Below are 19,625 nucleotides of genomic sequence, written 5' to 3' on the forward strand. Positions count from 1 at the left end.
AAAGTGGAGAGATGATTTTTGTTTTTTTTTAAATTCCGCTGAAGCGCACGGCATAATCCTTCATCATCACTTTAAAAACTGTCTTAAAATTAATCCAAAATGAATATGTCTTGGCAGACGTGATGAAATGTTCAGCTGTACATAATGTTTTTGCCAGATGTCTTGGCAAACTAAATGGCAGACTTCAGTCTTCCTTGCAGTCACTTTGTGCTGCTGAAAGCCCTGAATGTGATGGCACCCGGGGAAAATTGAGGATCCGGAAAGGAGCAGTGACAAAGTAGGTGACGTCCTAATGATGCTACCCTGGCCCCTCCTCCTATTTATGAAATGACAAAAAAAAATGCTTTTCAAAGAGCAAAACAGCTTATTAAAACCCGGCAATTTAAACTAGGAACAGCTGTCCTCATCCTGCTGTTTCTATTTTTGTACCTGGAGCTGTTGTCAGGGTCCATCCCCTCTCCCCACGCAGCTCCTGCATCCGCAGTGCCCCTCCATGAATCCTGCTGGGTGTGGGGCTTGGGGTGCAGGGGACCAGGGGTGCTCAGCCCCACCAGAGCTGTCTATCCCTGTTTAAGGACTGAATCAGACTGAGAATAATGGGAATAAACCACTCCGGCAAAACCATGTCTGCAGATTCAAAACCTCTTATAAAACAGGTTCTCGAAGGCCTAAAAGTGTGGGGTTTTCCCTAAAACAGCCTTGTGTGTTTTTTCATTGGTCAGGCAGTTCCTAGAGGGGGGAAAGCCATCATTCCTTCATGTGGGATATTCAGAATCCGTTACATTTACTATGATGAGCTTCAGTATAAATGTTCTGCTCAGTGCCTTGTGTCCTGTCCATGCCTCTGCATGGTGAGCAGTGGAGCAGGGACAACCAACAGAGCTATTCTCACCCTGAAATGAAGCTCCTTTTGATGGCTCCAGGAAAAAACCCTCACCTTCCTCCCCCCAAAAAAGCAGCCTTGTGAATTTCTCCCAACTGAAACACAAAGTGAAAATTAAATTTAAATTATTATCTTTCTCCTAAATCAAATCTCACAGGCGCCAATTGCCCTTTAAAAGGTCAAGCTTTTAGCCCACAAAATTGTAATCGATATATTATTGACCTAAGCAACAGCCATAAACTACAGGGCACCTTTGTCTCCCTGCTTGGATTCTCCTCCTTCCTGGTAGAGCACATTTGGGTGAGGAAAGTGGCCCTGGTGAAGGTGGGATGGAGAGGGCTCATAAATTTAATCCACAGCTTCCTTCCTTCCTTCCTTCCTTCCTTCCTTCCTTCCTTCCTTCCTTCCTTCCTTCCTTCCTTCCTTCCTTCCTTCCTTCCTTCCTTCCTTCCTTCCTTCCTTCCTTCCTTCCTTCCTTCCTTCCTTCCTTCCTTCCTTCCTTCCTTCCTTCCTTCCTTCCTTCCTTCCTTCCTTCCTTCCTTCCTTCCTTCCTTCCTTCCTTCCTTCCTTCCTTCCTCTCCTCCCTCCCCATATGTATGTCTATAGTGTCCATATGTATATATTCAGTACAGATACATGCAGACAGCTTATTTACACATGTGGAAATGGCACATGATTGTTATTTATGATTGATTTTATGATATATTATCTATAAAATGCCCCCTTTTGTGATGTACCACCCTGTCTGATGAAGGGCCACGAGTGAGAGCACAGCACAGGCTGGGTTTGGGGGTGTGCCCTGTAGAACAGAGGAAATGGACAAGTGGTGGCCACAGGTGACACCTCAGCTGCATTTGGGGCAGGACTTTGAGGTGACACCAGCTTCTGCAGGCATTGGGGTGTGCAGGGAGGATCAGGACAGCACATTCCAAGTCAGGAGGTGCCAGATTCACCTGCTTTGTTACCTGGTGCTGTGTTTCTGTGGTGGCTACAAGCACTGAGTGGGGGCAGATGAGCTGTGTTTGTGCAGCTACCAACCTGGCTGTTGTGACATTTCCATCTGCCCCACTGTTGTATAACCCTCTGCTCCTGATGAAATTAAGAGCCAGGGAGAATCCTTTCCTTCCCCAGCCCTCACGCCAGAGCAGCTCAACCCCAGCCTTGGGCATCAAGTTCCCAATCTTTCCCTCCAACACAGGCCTGAAATACCTGTCTTGCCCTGTGGCCTTGAGCTGCTCTGCACTCAGCAGACATCAAAAGCCTTGTTTGTACCAGAGTGCTTCAGCATCACATCTGGCTCTGGTAATCTTCGAGGGCTCACAGTCCTCTTCAGGTCAAAACAATTTAGGAGCTGGCCCTGGGAAGCCCATCTTCCCCCTCAGGTGTGCAGCAGCAGCCATCAGCAAGAGCAGCAGCTGCCCATGCTGTGTCAGAGCCTTGCCCTACCTCCTCCCTCAGAAAAGATACAGGAGGATGGAGAGCACCCCTGAAATGTTCCAAATCCCAACCTGCACAAACCTGGCTGGTGGATCCACGGCTTTTTCCTTTGGTCTGGAGCCCAGATCTGGGGTTCATGAATCTGGGGTTGGGAATAGTGGCCTGCTACACCTTCTCCCCCTTCAGTGCCCCCAGCCCCATGAGGGACCCTGGGACCAGAAGCTGTCCATTGTATCCTCTCAATTTAAGAAACTCAGAAGAGGATTTGTCACTTTGTGCTCCCAGCTTGAGGCCAGGTGGAGAGGAGTGGGGCTCAGGAAGGCTGGAGAGAGGTTGGGGTCTTTACTGATGCCTCTGCAGCACTGCCCTTCCAAGTTTTAAGAGTGTCTTTGCTTAGCAGCTTTCTCCTACCTCGACAGTAACCCTTGGGATGGCAGCTTGGTGGGGTGCGTGTGGGAGATGATGAAAGACGAGGAGATGAAGAAACTTGTACTAAACACTGCTGGCTCTTGGCCTGAGACGCTGGGCCTGCTCGAGGCCTTGCCAAGATCGTTTTCTCTGGGAGGATACGCTGATGTTGACAGCCAGGTATTTCTTTGATGCAAGTCTGTGTATTGCTGGGGAAAGTACGTAAAGTCCCGTTTCCCGAACACCGCGGGGCCACGTCGGCTGCCACAGCCTGGAGCCCAAGCCCGAGCCTGCCTGGAGCCACCCTGCACCCTCACCTCACGCTGCATTTCCCCAGATCCCTTTCTGGAACCTCCCTGGCACTTTCCTGGCTTGTTCTTTGCTTTCTCATCCCTCTGACATACTTAAAATCCGCACACACCCCCTTTTGTGCAAGCAACTACAACCCAGCCAGGGCCCTGGCAGGATGAGCACTCTCTCCTCCGTCCTTTACAGAAAATCCCAGGGAAATTTCTCACTTTTGAGTGATTTTGAGCCATTTCCATGATAGTTCAAGGCCTGCATGAGAGTTTTTCTTGGTTTGGCTTTCACCAAACCAGGGTGAGAACTCCTTCCTTGCTTGAGTACCAAGGCAATGTAGCAAATTGGCCAACTTGATGCTCATCTTCAGCAGAACAGGCCCTCAGATAAAAGTGAGGACTGACAGTGCCACAGCTGCAGCCTCTTGGAGGAGAGGAGGTGTCTGCAAGGTGCCTGAGTCCTGCCTGGTGGAAAGGATTGGGGTCCCCTGCTACTGCCTCTGTCCCCAGAGAGGGGCCCCATAGGCTGTCCAGCCCACACTGACCCTGGGTGTGGAGCAGAACTGGTCAGGGGTTTCCTCTGGGGTCAGCCAGCACTTGTGACAGAAAATTTTGTTTCCAGATGCCCCTGGACCCCTGGAAGTGGATCCAGACCAGGTTGGAAGGTACCAGGCCAGGTTGGAAGGAGTTTGGCACAGCCTGAGATAGTGTAAGGTGTCCCTGCCCATGGCAGGGGGAGGGACTGGATCCTCTTTAAGGTCTCTTCCAACCCAAACCATTCCAGGATTCTGTGGTTCTATGAAAAAATCTTCCTCAGGGGTGGAGAGGAAAAGCCATGGAGAGGTTTGCAAAGACCAGACCACCCAGAGGCTGACCAGAGCTGGGAGGAGCAGGATTCTGTAAAAGCCATGCTGGATATTGCTCTGGATGGATGCTCAGAGGGAGACAGGGACCAACAATGGCAGCAACGCATCGGGGGAGAAAAGGGCATCTGTTTTAGGGGGAAAGGTACCAAATCTGGGGGTCTGCCCAAGATAAATTTGTGCATGGGCTCACAGGCAGAGAGAGGAGCTCAGGGGGGCTCTCAGGGCATGGAGAGGCCCAGGTTTCCACCGCGCTTCTCGTGTGACTTGTTTTTCCAGGGAAAATGAATCCCTCTTTTGCAGCATTCATGAGAGTGGCCCACGCAGGGAGCAGCGTAAGCAGGGAATGGCCTTTTTTGGCTGCTGTGCTGGGGACAGAACGTCTCGGAACATAAATGAATGAAACACAAATATGCGAGCGGCGCTGACGCCGCTGCCGCGCGCTGCCCCGTCAGCGTCCCGGCGTGAGCTGGGGGCCACAGCCAGCACGCTGACATGTGGAGCAGCACAGTGGAGATGGAGAGCTCCTCTCTTGCATGACAGACCCCCGTGGCTCCTCCAGTGGAGATGGAGAGCTCCTTTTCTGCATTTCAGACCCCCGTGGCTGCTCCTCCGTGGGGCAGCGCGGCAGATGCTGAGCGCACTGCGAGAGAGAGCAACATCTGGGCTGCTGCTCAGGAAACAAGGCGTGGGCAAGGCATGCCCCTCCAGATAATCTCTTGTTCAAAGTGAAAGCTCGCCACAGAAATTTGGAAAAGGAGGTGGAAGGAGCGGGGCAGGACTCCCATTATGCTTGGAAACTATTTAAATATGTCAATATTAAGGGAGCGTAATTACCACTCAAGCAATTCCAGCAAACAAAGTCGGTAACAGTGCCTGCTTTACGGGAAGTGCATTTCCTCTTGGCAGTCTCCTGGCTGGGGATTATTGAGTGTGCAGCTCTCCCTGCATCCACTGCACTGGGGAACCAGCACCTCTCAGCCAGGCAGGGCTGCAGAGCAAAGGGCTGGGGTGCTGGAACAGAAGAGACCATGAGGGTGAACCTATCCCCCTTGCAAGGGATACCCTAACCCTTGGCAAGGTCTGCTGCAGGTCTGAGGACACTGAGCAGCCCCACGGTGCTGAGAAGCACCACCTCATGCTGTCCTTGGGGTCAGTGGTGACCATCACCTCTGTGGTCAAGGTCACCACAGCAGCACAGTGCTGCTCTGCTTCCCAGAGCACCTGCCTGGATCTTCCATTGCAGCCACGCTGCGGAAGGAGTCAGAGGAAGGAGAGGGCTGCGGTTCAGGGGCTGGACTCCATGCCCAGATCTCCTGAGTCAGCTCCCAGCACCACCACCCAAGTCCATGTCATGTCAGACAAGTCACTTCACCTCGGTGACGCCGGCTCTGACCCCAAAACCCTTCTGTTGTCCAGCTGTGTGGCAAGGCAGGGTCACTCTCTGACCTGGGGAAGCTACCCAGGGCCTTTGGCTCCTGGTTTGAAAACCCTGAACCCAAAAGTCAGGCTCCTTGAGCCATTAGTCAATGCAGAAACGCCAGCTTCCCAAAGCTGCTGAGAGCCTTCCCAGGGTTCCTTCTCCCCCTCCTGTCAGAGATGCTCGGGGTGCAGCCAGGCTGGCACACCATCCACTGAAACTGGATCCTTCCCATGAACAATGGGAATTATCTCATGGGAAAGCTGCCCTGTGGAACGGCCACCCTGCAGCCCTGGGATCACACACAGGTGCTGCTGAACACTCAGCTCCCCAGTGCCATTCACACAATAACCCACCGAGGACACAAAACCCCCCAGTCTTCAGCTGAAGAGGTGCAATTAACCTGCACCACTCATTAGAGAGGGCCTGTGTATAGCCTTCATTATTGGATCCGCATGTTTTCCATCATCTCTGTCTGCTGTGCAAGTCCTTTCATCCACACGTTGCAGATGGTGAGCTAAGATCTCAGGAGTGTGGAGTGAGAGGAGCTTTAAGTTCCCTTTCAACCCAAACCATTCTGGGATTCGGTGATTTTGTCACCCTTTTGACTGTTTTGAATTGCACTGACTTAGCACAGCCCAGGATGTTCTTTACAAGCCTGATGTGAAGTGTGTGAGTGCTCATTATTGTCCATAACACATGGACCATGGTACGAACCCTTTTAAATTCGCTAAAAGCACTTGAATATTTTTAATTAATTCCTTTTCTTATTTTTCAATACCCACCCAATTTGAGCCCTAATCCCATCTCATGGCTGCAGAGCTCATGATTAGCTCATGTGTAATGTCTATTTAGTGCCTGAAAGGCATCTTGAAAATGGAAAATGACACGGAAATGCCGAATAATCATATTTTGTTGTCAACACTCCCCTTGAGCAGTGCCCTTAAGCCTAACAAGTGCTTGCTGCAAGCAGAGCAAATGTCCTCTCATTATTTTTGAACAATCCCACCCCCTGCCCTGAAGTTTGGAGCACCACAATGATACCTGGCCAATATGGGGACTTTTTTTTTTCCAGGGTTTTGGGTCTCCCCACAATTTTTCATCGCAAATCTCAAACTCCTGTTGCTCAATTGCTGCTCACGGCAGCTTGGAGGAGCAAAGCAGGTGAGGGGGTAATGTGCATGTCCCAAGCACAGATAGCTGCATGGCTGTAGAGCCAAGGGCTGCTGGTAAGAGCACAGGTGAGGAACACCAGGATGTGCCTGGAGATGGGGCCCTGTGGAGGAAGGGCAGCACTTTCCTGGGACAAACCTTGTTCTGGCTTCTGGAGCAAAGCACAGCCTGGCTCAGGGCAGGAATGAGGTCAAGAAGTGGCCGTGGACTTTAGCAAACCTTTGACACTGGCTCCCACATCATTCTCTGGGAAAAGCTGCAGCCCATGGCTTGGACAGGGTCAGCCATAGTTGGGCTCAGGAGAGGCTGAAGGCCAGGCCCAGAGAGTGGTGGGGAAAGGAGCCACATCCAGCTGGGGCTGGGCACTCATGGGGTTCCCCAGGGCTCGGGATTGGGGTCACCCCAACCCCCTGCAGCTCCAGGCTGGGGTGGAGAGGCTGGAAAGCTGGGAAAGGCCCTGGGGTTCTGGTGCCAGTGGATGAGCCCAGGGTGCCCAGGTGGGCAATGGCCCCTGGGCTGTCCCAGCCAGGCTGTGACACAGCCCCAGGGCAGGGCCTGTCCCTGTGCCGGCCCTGCTGAGGCACCTCCAGTGCTGGGGACAGCTCTGGGCCCTCAGGACAAGAGAGACCCTGAGGGGCTGGAGCGTGTCCAGGGCAGGGAACGGAGCTGGGAAGGGGCTGGAGCCCCAGGAGAGGCTGAGGGAGCTGGGCAGGGGCTGAGCCTGGAGCAAAGGAGGCTCAGGGGGCCCTTGTGGCTCTGCACAGCTCCTGACAGGAGGGGACAGCCGGGGGGGCCGGGCTGTGCTCCAGGGAACAGGGACAGGAGCAGAGGGAACAGCCTCAGGCTGGGCCAGGGCAGGCTCAGGTTGGATATTGAGGAAAATTCCTCCATGGAAAGGGTGCTCAGGCCTTGGAAGGAGCTGCCCAGGGAGGTGTTGGAGTCCCCATCCCTGGAGCTATCCTAGGAATGACTGGATGTGCCACACAGTGCTCTGGGCTGGTGACGAGGTATGGAGTGGTTAGAGGATGGACTTGATGGTCTTGGATGTCTGTTCCAGCCTCATGGATCCTGTGAATCTGTGACTGTGGCGGGGACAAGGCCACCCAAGATGTCTGAAGCCTCTAAACCATTTCCAGAAAGGCTCAAAAGGACTGGCTGTGCATGAGAACTGATTTGTACGAAAAAGTGAGAAACTTCTCTCCAGATGAGGAAAACTTTGCTATGAAAGGTGCCCCCACGAAGCCTAGATGGCACTTCCAGGACCCTGGACATCCATCTGCTGGATGGATCAGTGCAGGAGCCAGTTCTGGAAATTCCTCTTCCTTCCTTCCTTCCTTCCTTCCTTCCTTCCTTCCTTCCTTCCTTCCTTCCTTCCTTCCTTCCTTCCTTCCTTCCTTCCTTCCTTCCTTCCTTCCTTCCTTCCTTCCTTCCTTCCTTCCTTCCTTCCTTCCTTCCTTCCTTCCTTCCTTCCTTCCTTCCTTCCTTCCTTCCTTCCTTCCTTCCTTCCTTCCTTCCTTCCTTCCTTCCTTCCTTCCTTCCTTCCTTCCTTCCTTCCTTCCTTCCTTCCTTCCTTCCTTCCTTCCTTCCTTCCTTCCTTCCTTCCTTCCTTCCTTCCTTCCTTCCTTCCTTCCTTCCTTCCTTCCTTCCTTCCTTCCTTCCTTCCTTCCTTCCTTCCTTCCTTCCTTCCTTCCTTCCTTCCTTCCTTCCTTCCTTCCTTCCTTCCTTCCTTCCTTCCTTCCTTCCTTCCTTCCTTCCTTCCTTCCTTCCTTCCTTCCTTCCTTCCTTCCTTCCTTCCTTCCTTCCTTCCTTCCTTCCTTCCTTCCTTCCTTCCTTCCTTCCTTCCTTCCTTCCTTCCTTCCTTCCTTCTCTCCCTTCTCTCCCTTCTCTCCCTTCTCTCTTCAATCTATCTCTCTCTTCCCTTTTGCCCTACCCCATTTTCCAACTCCCACTGCCATGTTCTTACATTGGGGCAGCAGGGATTTACACACCAATTTCCATGACAAGTGTGTAACTCACTGAAAAAACATGGTAAGATTTCACAGACCCTCTGGCTTTTGTCATTCCTTTGATCATGAGCACCTGCAAGTCCTGGGTGCTCCCTTCTCCTTAGGGCTGGGATTCCATGAAGGTGCGGCTGTGTGAGGTCCAGCCCCAATATTCCAGAAGAAAAGTGACAGACAGGAGTCCCCATTCGCATCTTTCAGGGGGAACCTGAGCTGAGCTGCTCCATTTTCCTGTGTTTCACCCCTCACGAAGAGTGTCCTTGCTTGTGATTCCAAATTCTTGCTGAAAAGCCACCACTGGGACAACGAATATTATTTGATGCTTTGCATTTTGCCCACTGGCAGGGGCAGGCTCATCTCTGCACTCAGAAAGGACCACACTCCATCCTTTCTTTTCGTGTTTCCCTCAGATGATACCCACTCATCCCAAAGCTGTGATTTTCATTTTGTCCATGATTTTCATTTGTGATTTTCATTTTTCATTTTGTCCATGATTTTCTCTGCAGACAGCCCCGGGTGACAGAGTTTGGGGCTGCCAATGCTGCAGGGATCAGCTGGTGCCTCCTCTAGCAGGGCACAGTGTGCATTAACCTGCTCCCCACAGCTGTAATCTGATAAAATAATGCCTGGTCCCACCATCTTTGGGACCCCATGGATGGCTCCCCACTTATGCCAGGCTCCTGCTCTCTCTCCCAGGTGTTGTGCAGTGTCTGGTGAGGAGGGGGAGCCTCATTAATGCACTACAGGAGTCAATTGTTGGGAAAAAACCCCAAAAGATCCTTAGGGGAGGCAGCAGAGGAAGGTCCTTCCCCTGGTCTGCCCTGCTGCTGTAGGGTGTGAGGGAGGATGGGCCCTCACAGCCACCACAGGGCTGGGGCTCCATTAACAGTGGAGAGGCAACAGCAGCAATAAATCAGCACAGGAAGGACCTGGAGCTGCTGGAGTGAATCCAGAGGAGGCCACGGAGCTGCTGCCAGGGCTGGAGCCCCTCTGCTCTGGAGCCAGCCTGGCACAGCTGGGGCTGTTGAGCTGCACAAGAGAAGCTCCAGGGACACCTCAGAGCCCCTGCCAGGGCCTCCAGGGGCTCCAGCAGAGCTGCCCAGGGACTGGGGACAAGGCCTGCAGGGACAGCACCCAGGCAATGGCTCCCACTGCCAGAGGGCAGGCACAGATTTTGGGCTCTTGGCAATTAGGAATTGCTGGCTGGGAGGGTGGGCAGGCCCTGGCCCAGGGTGCCCAGAGCAGCTGTGGCTGCCCCTGGATCCCTGGCAGTGTCCCAGGCCAGGCTGGATGGGGCTTGGGGCACTCAGGGACATTGGAAGGGGTCCCTGCCCATGGCAGGGGTGGGGCTGGATGAGCTTTAAGGTCCCTTCCAACCCAAACCATTCTGTGTTTCAAACCCTGAGTGCCTCTGTCAGAGATGGAAGGTTACAGACACAGAGAGGTGGTGCCCACTGAAATGAAGACAGAAATGGTGCTGATGGTGGTGCCTGGGCACAGAGCTTGCTCCTAGGTGGGGTGGCAGGAAAGATGCTGATGATCCACAGCACAGCCCAGACTGTTCTGATCTGATCCCCTTTGCTCATCAAAGTGTGGTAATACTGAGGGGGACAAGGTGGAAGAGGCAGGAAAGCACAGCCAGAGCTGCCCCAGCAGCACAGCCTGGCCTGTCTCGGGGCCCTCTGCATCCACAGCAGTGCAGGGATGTGGAGAGCCATGCCATGACATCCGTGCCAGCTGAGGGGATGGTGCTGGATGTGTGTCCCAGACTGTGCTGGCCTCGTCCCTGCTGTAATTTAAGATGTGGGCAATCACTTCAGCCCAGGATTTTAATTTTTAGGTAAAATTAGGAGAGGCAAATCTCAGCCAAACCATGCACCTTTTGGCTTTACAGATTATGTTATATTGCATCCCACCATGCCATCCTGAGGAGAGAGGTTGGTCCATCCTCTTTGCTCCACCTTCGCCACTCCTGGGGCCACAGGGGACACAGAAAATTTGGGTTGCTCACAGCTTTGCCTGGCTGACAGCACCTTGCAGCTGCTTCCTTGCCCTTTCCTCGTGGGACACATGGCTTTGGAAGGATGGACTTTCTCAGTTCTAGTTGGTGGCTGAAACTGAGTTCCTGAAATTGAAGGGCTGTTAGGAACAGCCCAGCCAAAACCTAATGTGGATCGAAATACAGGAGCTGGAAGCCTGGATCCTTTGAGATCAATGAATCCCTGGAGGCTGATGATAAAAATGCTGTTGTCTTCAGCAGGGCCAGAGCACAAAGACAAACCCAGCTGTGTTACAAGGAGAAATTGCTCTCCCAAAGCATCAGGTCACTTAAAAGAGTGATTCCTGGCTGTGATCCCAACAGTATTGCACTTGGAGAGAGGACTGAGACACTGACAATGAGCAAGCTTGATACTTCACGTCTGGTTTATTTGTTTGATGAAAAATTTTCAAGGAATGAATGAGAAAAGTAGTTCTTATTTTTTCTACTGCATAAATGTAGGAGAAAATAATTTCTCTTCCCTGTAATTACCCTTGGGGAGGAACTTCTATGACGGGCACTTCACCCCAGCTGTCACTGAGAAAGATGGATAAGGGAAATAAGGAGATTTGAAAATAATCTAGATTCCTTTTCTCTGTCAGATGTAATTTAGAGAGAGCCTAACTGTCCACATCTCCTTGCCTGCAGACAAAACACGGTGCAACGTGGATCCCTTTAGAAGAACTTGAGGTAATTAAAAGAAAGGCTTTCACTGAACATATTTCCTTGAATGAACACCAGCCTTAGTCCCAACTTCTGCCCCAGGTGCCCCACCACAATGATCTCTGCATCTCCCAAAATGAATTTAGTGTGGGGAAAATAAAACCCCAACCTGTGGGTGCAAAACACCAGGGAGAGAGGATCGTGCTCCTAGGCAGCGCAAGGTTTCCAGGGAGACATGCAGCCAGCCTGGTTTTCATGGAAATGTTAAATATCCAGCTCCAAACAGCCTCAGACAGCCCTAGCCTGGATAGACCTGCAGAGGCAGAGCATCCTGCTTGTGCCATGTTTTCATATGGATGCAAGGTTGGCTTTTAACCACAGTGTCCTAATGGAGATTAAACAACTCCACAAACAGCTGCTCTGTGGTGGTATCAAGTGGGGACTGGATGAATTTATCAGTTTAGATGGAACTGGGGAAGTTCTGCTAGTTCACTTGAACAACAAAGGTGCACAGATGGCAACTGAAATGCTTAGGGAACTTCTTAAGAAAAATCCTGCTGAGCCTTATAAACAAATGTCCTTGGTAAAACAAGCATCTGAGGAGTGAGGGAGACTCTGTCTGAACCACTTTAATTAAAATATTATATTTTTTTGCCATCAGGGGCCTGCCTGAAGCACGAGATGTTTAAATTATCAGTATGGCTGTAGGGAGTAAAAAGGGAAGGTAAGATTTGCATGTGGCCCACCAGTGCTTGTTAAGGAAAGGCCAATTGAAAAAAAAAAAAAAAAAGAAAATAAAAGAAAAGAAACCAGCTTTATACAATACTTTCCTGCTCATTTTAGTGCGGGCAGGGGTGTTTTGTGCAGGCAAGTACCTTGTGTGCATTCTCAGCGGCCTTTGAAGCTGCCCAAACACAAAACATGAGGCTGGTGGAGCTGGCCTCGCCTGACACGCACACGGTGAGGGCAGGGGAAGGCAGCAGCTTGGCTGGTGGCTTTGAACTCATGCATGTACTTTCCAGTTACTTGAAACTGGCCAGATAAACATCAGCACCCAGGGATGGACGTTAATATTCACCAGAACAAATGTTCCAGGTTTTCAGCCCATAACTTATTCAAACCAGCTGGTGGGGAACAGGGCTGCTCAACTCGTGCTGCCTTCGCACCCAGAGCGTCCTGGGGAAGGCACTGGGCTCACCCCACACTGGACTGGGCTGACCCCACACTGGGCTGACCCCATGTCAGAACTCAGTGCATCCCTCCGGGTGTCCAGAGCTGCTGAGGACCCCGCCAGGGGGCTCGGAGACCCTGGCATGCTGCCCAGAACACCTGGGGATTTGATTCTGACCCCTGGAGCAAGTTGCCAACTTTGTATGAGGATGTGAAAGTCACACAGGTTTGAATGGTGTAATAACACAATGATCACAGGGTGAAAATGTAGATTTTGGGATTTTTGGTATGGGGGTTATGGGGACAAGATGGAGGAATCTGGGCGTGTCCAGCCTTTCTTCTTCTTCTTCTTCTTCTTCTTCTTCTTCTTCTTCTTCTTCTTCTTCTTCTTCTTCTTCTTCTTCTTCTTCTTCTTCTTCTTCTTCTTCTTCTTCTCCATTTTCTGCTGTGATGTTGGCACTTTGGGATTGGTTTAGAATAGAAGTGCGCTGTCTAACATAGGTGATAGGTATTGGGAATTAAGTGTAAATATGATATACATAGTTTGTGGTATAAAAGGACAACACCATCTTGGGGGTAGTCAGAGTGCCTGTGGCTGCCCTGCTGAGCAGACTTCGGCTGGGCAGAAAGAAAATTTTATAGATAAGAATTAATAAACAACCTCAAGACTAAAAAGTGAAGAGTCCAGACTCGTTCTTCAGTTGTGCGGGCCGAAGCAGAGACATCCTGCACATCTCGGGGCAGCAAATATCTACAGCAACCCAAGAACCTCACACTGTGCTGACCCCACACCCCTGCCCAGGGGCTCTGAGGGGGTTCTGCCCCTCTCAGGGGGTTCTGCCCCACCTCCAGGGCTGCCTCCAGCCCGGGGTCCCAGCACAGGAAGGATGGGGAGCTGCTGGAGAGAGTCCAGTGCAGAGCAAGCATCAGGTTGGTCAGAGGGATGGAGCAGCTCTGGTGTCAGGAAGGGCTGAGAGAATTGGGGTTGTTCAGCCTGCAGTGAGGTGACCTAACTGTGGCCTTCTAGTGGCTGAAGGAGCCACCAAAAACATGGAGAGAGACTATTTACAAGGGGCTGGAGTGACAGGACGAGGGGGAATGGCTTCACATTGCCAGAGAGTAGGTTTGGAGTAGATAATGGGAAAAAATTGGTCCCTGTGAGGGTGGTGAGAGCCTGACACAGGTTTCTTAGAGAAGCTGTGGTTGCTCCACCCTTGGAAGTGTTCAAGGCCAGGCTGGACAAGTCTGGGAGCAACTTGGGATAGTGGAAGGTGTCCCTCCCCATGGCTGGGGTGGAACAGGACGGGCTTTAAAGGTCCCTTCCAGCCCAAACCACTCCATGTTTCTACAATACATGAGCAGGGAAAACTGCTGGGTTTAAATGATGTAGTGTTTGAAAGGCCTGCAAGGGTGCTGCAGCATCAGAGAGCTGTTCTCCTGCAGGACCCCGTTAACCAGGGACAAGGGGTTTGTATTTTGTTGGGGACTGGAGCAGGCTGCATCCTCGGCAAGCTTCTACCCCTGCTCACCTCCTGGGGTGAGCCAGTCCCTCTCCACCTGGAGCCTGTGTTCCAAACCCGGATCCCATTAATGCTGGGATGATGCTGCTGTGCCTCCTGTCTCCTTGGGTGAGTCCCTCCTTGGGCTGTGCACGGATCCAAGGGCAGCCAGGCCCTTCCAGGGCTCCTGCAGTTCCTGCTGCCCACAGCAGGGTTTGAGGCCAAAGGACTACCTGAGGCACGGATGAGTAAATGCCAATTAAATATAACTCATATTCTGGTCTGTGGCTCAGCAGGACACCCAGACACGATCTCCACCCCCAGCGTGTGCCATCAGATGGGATTAGCAGCTTTCTCACTCAGAGTTCATGCCAGGACGTGGTGCCCTGGGGCAGGGGTGAGGGGCACACATTCCAGGGTGATGTCCTGGAGCCCAGGCCCAGCCCAGCCCCACAGTGAACCACTGAGAGAAAACTGGAGAGAATAATCCAGCTCCTCTGGGGCCTGGTGGCTGTGTCAGACTCGGGGCACGTTTGGTGGAGGGAGAGGGAGGAGGAGGAGAAGGGGGAAGGTGGGTTCTGCACCAGGAAAAGGGTTTGCTGTGGGTTACCAGGGCTGCATTTTCCTTTCCTTACTGGCCTTTGCAAACCCAACCAGCGAGGACAAAGTGGGAAGACACTGAAATCATGGAACCATGGGATGGCTTGGGTTGGAAGGGACCTTTAAAGGGCATCCAGCCCAGCCCTGCTGCAAGGAGCACAGACACCTCCAACACACTGAAAGTCCCTCTAAAAATTGTTTTTTCTATACCTTGAAACGACACAAGCCAGTGGCAGGGATGTGTACTGGCACTTCTGAAAGCTGCTGACGTACACTGTGCAGGGACTGGGGCCAGTGGTTTGAATTTTCATGGGTTAAGGGGTCTGTGTCTTCACTGCTTAATCACAGCCAGCCACATGTGGACAGGAGGGACATCCTTGTCTTCTTTGGAGGCATAATAAAATCATTCACGTGATGGAAGATGGAGGATGCCATAATAATAAAAATTATTGTATGTGCTGTGCCAAACAACTTCCCTTAAAACCAAGCCCTGCCATGTGTTATATTCCCTGGCATTCAATTTAAAAAGTGTTTCCCATTTCTTTTTTTGAATCAGGACAGAAAATGCTGTTATGTCAGGGACTGTCAGATGATTTTTTACTTTGCAAAGCAAAATAATTTCACTTCTCAAGCAGCCATGGGAGGCCCTGCACCAGGTACTGTCCTGGTACCTTAACTCAGCTCAGCAGAAGGACTCCAGTTTCTCAGCAGCCATAGAAAAATGCGCTGGGCCCTCCTGTAAGCTTGCTACTGAGATTGGAGGCATTTCACGGGTGGAGACTTAAGGAAAAAAAAAGAATTATATATTGATGCTCAGCTGTATCATATTTATATGCTAAATTATCAAATGCAGCGTAATGGCCAAGAGCTGCAAACCTTGGCCCAAGCCAGGGTTTCCTGAGGCCCACAGAGCAGACCCACTCACACCAGTGGGGGCTCTGCAGGGGCCAGGGAACAGCTCAGAACACAAACAACTGGAGAAAAACTTTTCAGAGATCCATTAAAGAAAAGGCTGGTGCCAAATCAGTGAAGACTGCGTGATGGATTAGCTGATGTATGAAACAGGAAAGAGTGAATTGTGTGCTCTCCTTTCCTGCACTTGCTTTTGGCACATTCCACCTGCCCCCCATGGCCTGGAAGGAGATCAGGTGGATTTGTGGGCACACAAAAAGTTACCCCAAAGAAACGGACTCAGCGTTTTTACCACAGGTTTTTCCTTCAGTTGCATATAGTCACAAATAGATTCTTTCTGTTTCTTTATACCCTGAGCTGACTCAGAAGCTAATTCACATGGTATTTAGTGCAAATAGTTTCTGACAATAGTCAGAATTCCAATTCCATGGCAATTCTAACCTGTCATACCCAGTATGAACCAAATACCAAGATCCTGCTCTCACTCTTAAATCACAAATTTTACACTTGGAAAAGGCTTTGCAGGTTTTAGGAACTCACAGTGGTTGGCCTGATCTTACTTGCCAGCCATTCTTAGAAAAGAAGAAGCTGTATATAATATTTTGCTTTCTAATTATGAGGCCAAATTTAGTGGTCTGTCTGCTGCTCTCATGCACTGATGTTTGTATTGCAGTAAAAGCTGAAAAGTGCCCTTATAGTGCCTTGTCTAGTAAAGCAGAGATGCACTGGCCAAGCCTCTCTGCACAGCAGAGGTGTCCTCCCCCTCAGGCCACCAGTCCCCATTTTCTCCTCATCCCTGGCTCCCCTGCAGTTCCCCTCCCTATTCTGGTGCTCCCTGGGATCCTGAGAAGCCCCCCCCATCTTTTGTCTTAGGAAGGAGGGTCTAAGCACATAGTCATGGGATCATGGAATTATTTGAATGGAAAAGGACCTTAAAGCTCATCCCATCTCATTCCAACTCCCTGCCATGGGCAGGGACCCCTTCCACTGTGCCAGGCTGCTCCAAGCCCCATCCAGCCTGGCCTGGGACACTGCCAGGGATCCAGGGGCAGCCACAGCTGCTCTGGGCACTCTGGGCCAGGGCCTGCCCACCCTCCCAGCCAGCAATTCCTAATTGCCAAGAGCCCAAAATCTGTGCCTGCCCTCTGGCAGTGGGAGCCATTGCCTGGGTGCTGTCCCTGCAGGCCTTGTCCCCAGTCCCTGGGCAGCTCTGCTGGAGCCCCTGGAGGCCCTGGCAGGGGCTCTGAGGTGTCCCTGGAGCTTCTCTTGTGCAGCTCAACAGCCCCAGCTGTGCCAGGCTGGCTCCAGAGCAGAGGGGCTCCAGCCCTACTGCAAAGGCCTGGAATCGTTGGGATTTTTCCCCTGGAGTGCACCAGGCCCAGTTCCCAGCTGTGTTTCACAGAGAGCTGCCATGATCCAAAGACCCTCAGGATCCTCACACATCCAGGACAGGTTTCCAGGGAAAAAAGTGAGCTCCAGAGATGCAACAATGGAAACAATAACCCAGCTCTGGATTTGGCAGATGGACAAGGGCCTGTGTCCAGAGACAGGGCGGAGGCACGAGGGGCTGATGCCACCCAGCCAGGGCTGCCACTGCTCTGAGAGGATGGGGATTGTTTGCTCTGGTTCCTTTCCAGGGCCATCTCGATGACTTGAGGTGGGGGCATTTCAAGGAAACATTTGAGATGCTCATCCAAGCCTTGTTTTAGAACACAGCTCAGCAAAATGAGTCCTGTTTCACACGGGAAGGCTGCACAGCAGGGCAAAGTGCTGGAGGCAGAGCAGAGGCCATCAGGCTTCTGGGGCCACCAAAGGCCAGCAGGATTCTCCAACACCCTCCACCAGGTGCTGGAAGGAAAAATATGAAAAGTCTTTGGGGTGCAGTATGACCTGATTAAAATAAAAAATAAAACAAACTGCTAAGTAACTGTGCTGTTAAAGGTCCATCCCTTTCTCTGGAGACAGGTCCATCCCCTTCTCTTCTAGGAGGGATGCTTGCTAATAAATCAGGAGGGCTTTGTTCATCTGCCAGCTCCCCCACAGGCTGGCTGGGTGGTCTTCCTGTGAGTTAAATCTCTTTAACCTCAGTATCTCTATCTGCGAGATGGGTAGGAAAAATATATACTTCCTATATATTCCCTTCTCCTCTTTAATGTCAAACTCCAAAAGAAATGAAAAACAATTAAGAAATCTGAGGTGTTACTGCTATTTTTTGTATAGAAAAAGCCAAAACTCTTGGGTGAGAAGTTCTTTTAGCCTTCTTTGCCAGAGATTTTTTTTAATATAGAGGGGATCCAAGAGGGGAGGTGGGCAAAGACTGCCAGATCCTGAATGGGACCCCTTTTAAAGGAGGATTTGGGCAGAACTCTCCCACCAGCAGGCTGGTAATCTTTTGCCTAGACAGGATGTCAGGAACTGTCTGGAAACATCTCATCCTGCCTTGGGTACAGCAGGCACAGGAGCACCATGACCTGCAGTGGACAGCCAGGCTTCAGGGTGCTTACCAAACCCACTCAAGTTTCCCGGTGCTCACTAAGCCAGGGCTCACTCAGCCTCCTTATTATTGTATAGTTTTACCTCATCTTGGGTTTTAGCTAATTGCTTTTTACCTTGGATTACCTGGACAAGGTTTTTATGCAACAGTTCTTGCTGAGATGTAAAACACGAGGGAATGGAACACGGGCCCTGCAGGTTGGTACTTAGGTGGCTCTGACAAGACTGCAGTCAAGAGCATGGTACAAAATGGCAAATCTGAACATCCAGAGTGTCCTCTGAGTCAAAGAGCTGTGGCTTAAACCGCAGAGGAAACCATCCACAGGGAACTGGATTTGTTTTTCAAAGTAGCCAGTCTAGACATAATTTTGCCACCTTGCACCTTTATATTCTCCTGCTCCCCTCTTACTGTGCTTAAGGGAAAATGTCAGGATGGCATTTTGTTGTGTTCTATCATCAGTCCCACACTTTCCCAATGCAAACTGCAAGGTATCAGCAAACAGTGGGAACAGAAGAAAACACTTCACTGCTATTGTGAAAGCATAGGTATAATGTATCTATTTGCTGAATTACAGAAAATTCCTTTCCTTCTGCAGCTGAGTGTTGGCAAAATTGGTCACTTAATTCTGAAAGAACTAATTTCTCTCAAAAAAAAAAAAGTAACAGCAATTACTTCAATGTCATGGCAACACACACTAGCACTGTGTGAGATGTCTCTCACCATCTCCTCACTGCAGTCTTCCCTTGGAAATATAAAGGAAAAAAACAAACCAAAAAACTATCATTTTGGCAGCAGTTTAGCACTGAGGTGTCCTGGAAAAGTGCTACCCATGGTACCAAGTCTGCTGGATTTGGGGGAGCATCTCCAGTGAGCATCTTTCCAGCAGCCTTCGAGCAGCTGCCCCTGCTCTCCCCAGCCCAGGACTGCTCTCACAGGAGGCTGACAGCATCTCCCTGCCTGCTGCCAAAATCCTCCCCAGAGCATGCACAGAGACCAGCAGCCTCTGAAACAGCACAGGACCAGCGTTTTGTGCACCTCTCAGCCATCTCACAGGACCCAGGGCTCCGAGGGGCTTTGCTGGGTGGTGCAGGGATGAGCAGGGTGGGTGTGGGGGCCCAGGCTTTTGGCTTCACCATCTGAGAGCAAATGCAAATTATCTTGCTCTACAAGCAAATGAGAATAAAATCCTTACAGGCCATAAATTACACTGAGTGTCTCTAGGATCCACAGCTCACCCTCCCCAAAAAAATCAGCTCTCTTGCCTTCCGCCAGGGCTCAGTCAAACGTATGGGTGGAGCACGGGTGGATTCCCAATGATATCATGGAAGGATGTGGGTTTGCCTGCAAATTCCTGTGTCTTCTCCTGAGCTAATTTCACTCTTTGTTTACTCTTATCAGGGCTTCTGCAGCCAAGAATTAATTAGCAGCACTGCCTTAGTACATTAGGGTCCTACCAGTTCAAGTCATTGTATGCACACAAAGCCAAGAAGATTTGCACAGCCTAAAACAATTTTTTAAAAGGAAGTCACTACTAAGCAATATTACTGGTTGAAAAATCAGCTAATTGTACCAGCAAAAATAAACACTGAAGGAGAGACCAACTCTCCAGTTTCACCATATACAAAGCAAGCAGTGCTTGTGGCTTGGAAGAAGATGTTTTTGTAAGGGCTTTGACATTTTGTTTTAGCTGCTGAAGAGCTTTCTGTCTGACTGCCCTCCACCATGCCAGGTACCTGGACAGGTCAGGCCAGGGAGCCTCACTT

This window comes from Molothrus ater, chromosome Z (assembly GCF_012460135.2).
Source record: "Molothrus ater isolate BHLD 08-10-18 breed brown headed cowbird chromosome Z, BPBGC_Mater_1.1, whole genome shotgun sequence".
Classification (NCBI taxonomy): Eukaryota; Metazoa; Chordata; class Aves; order Passeriformes; family Icteridae; genus Molothrus; species Molothrus ater.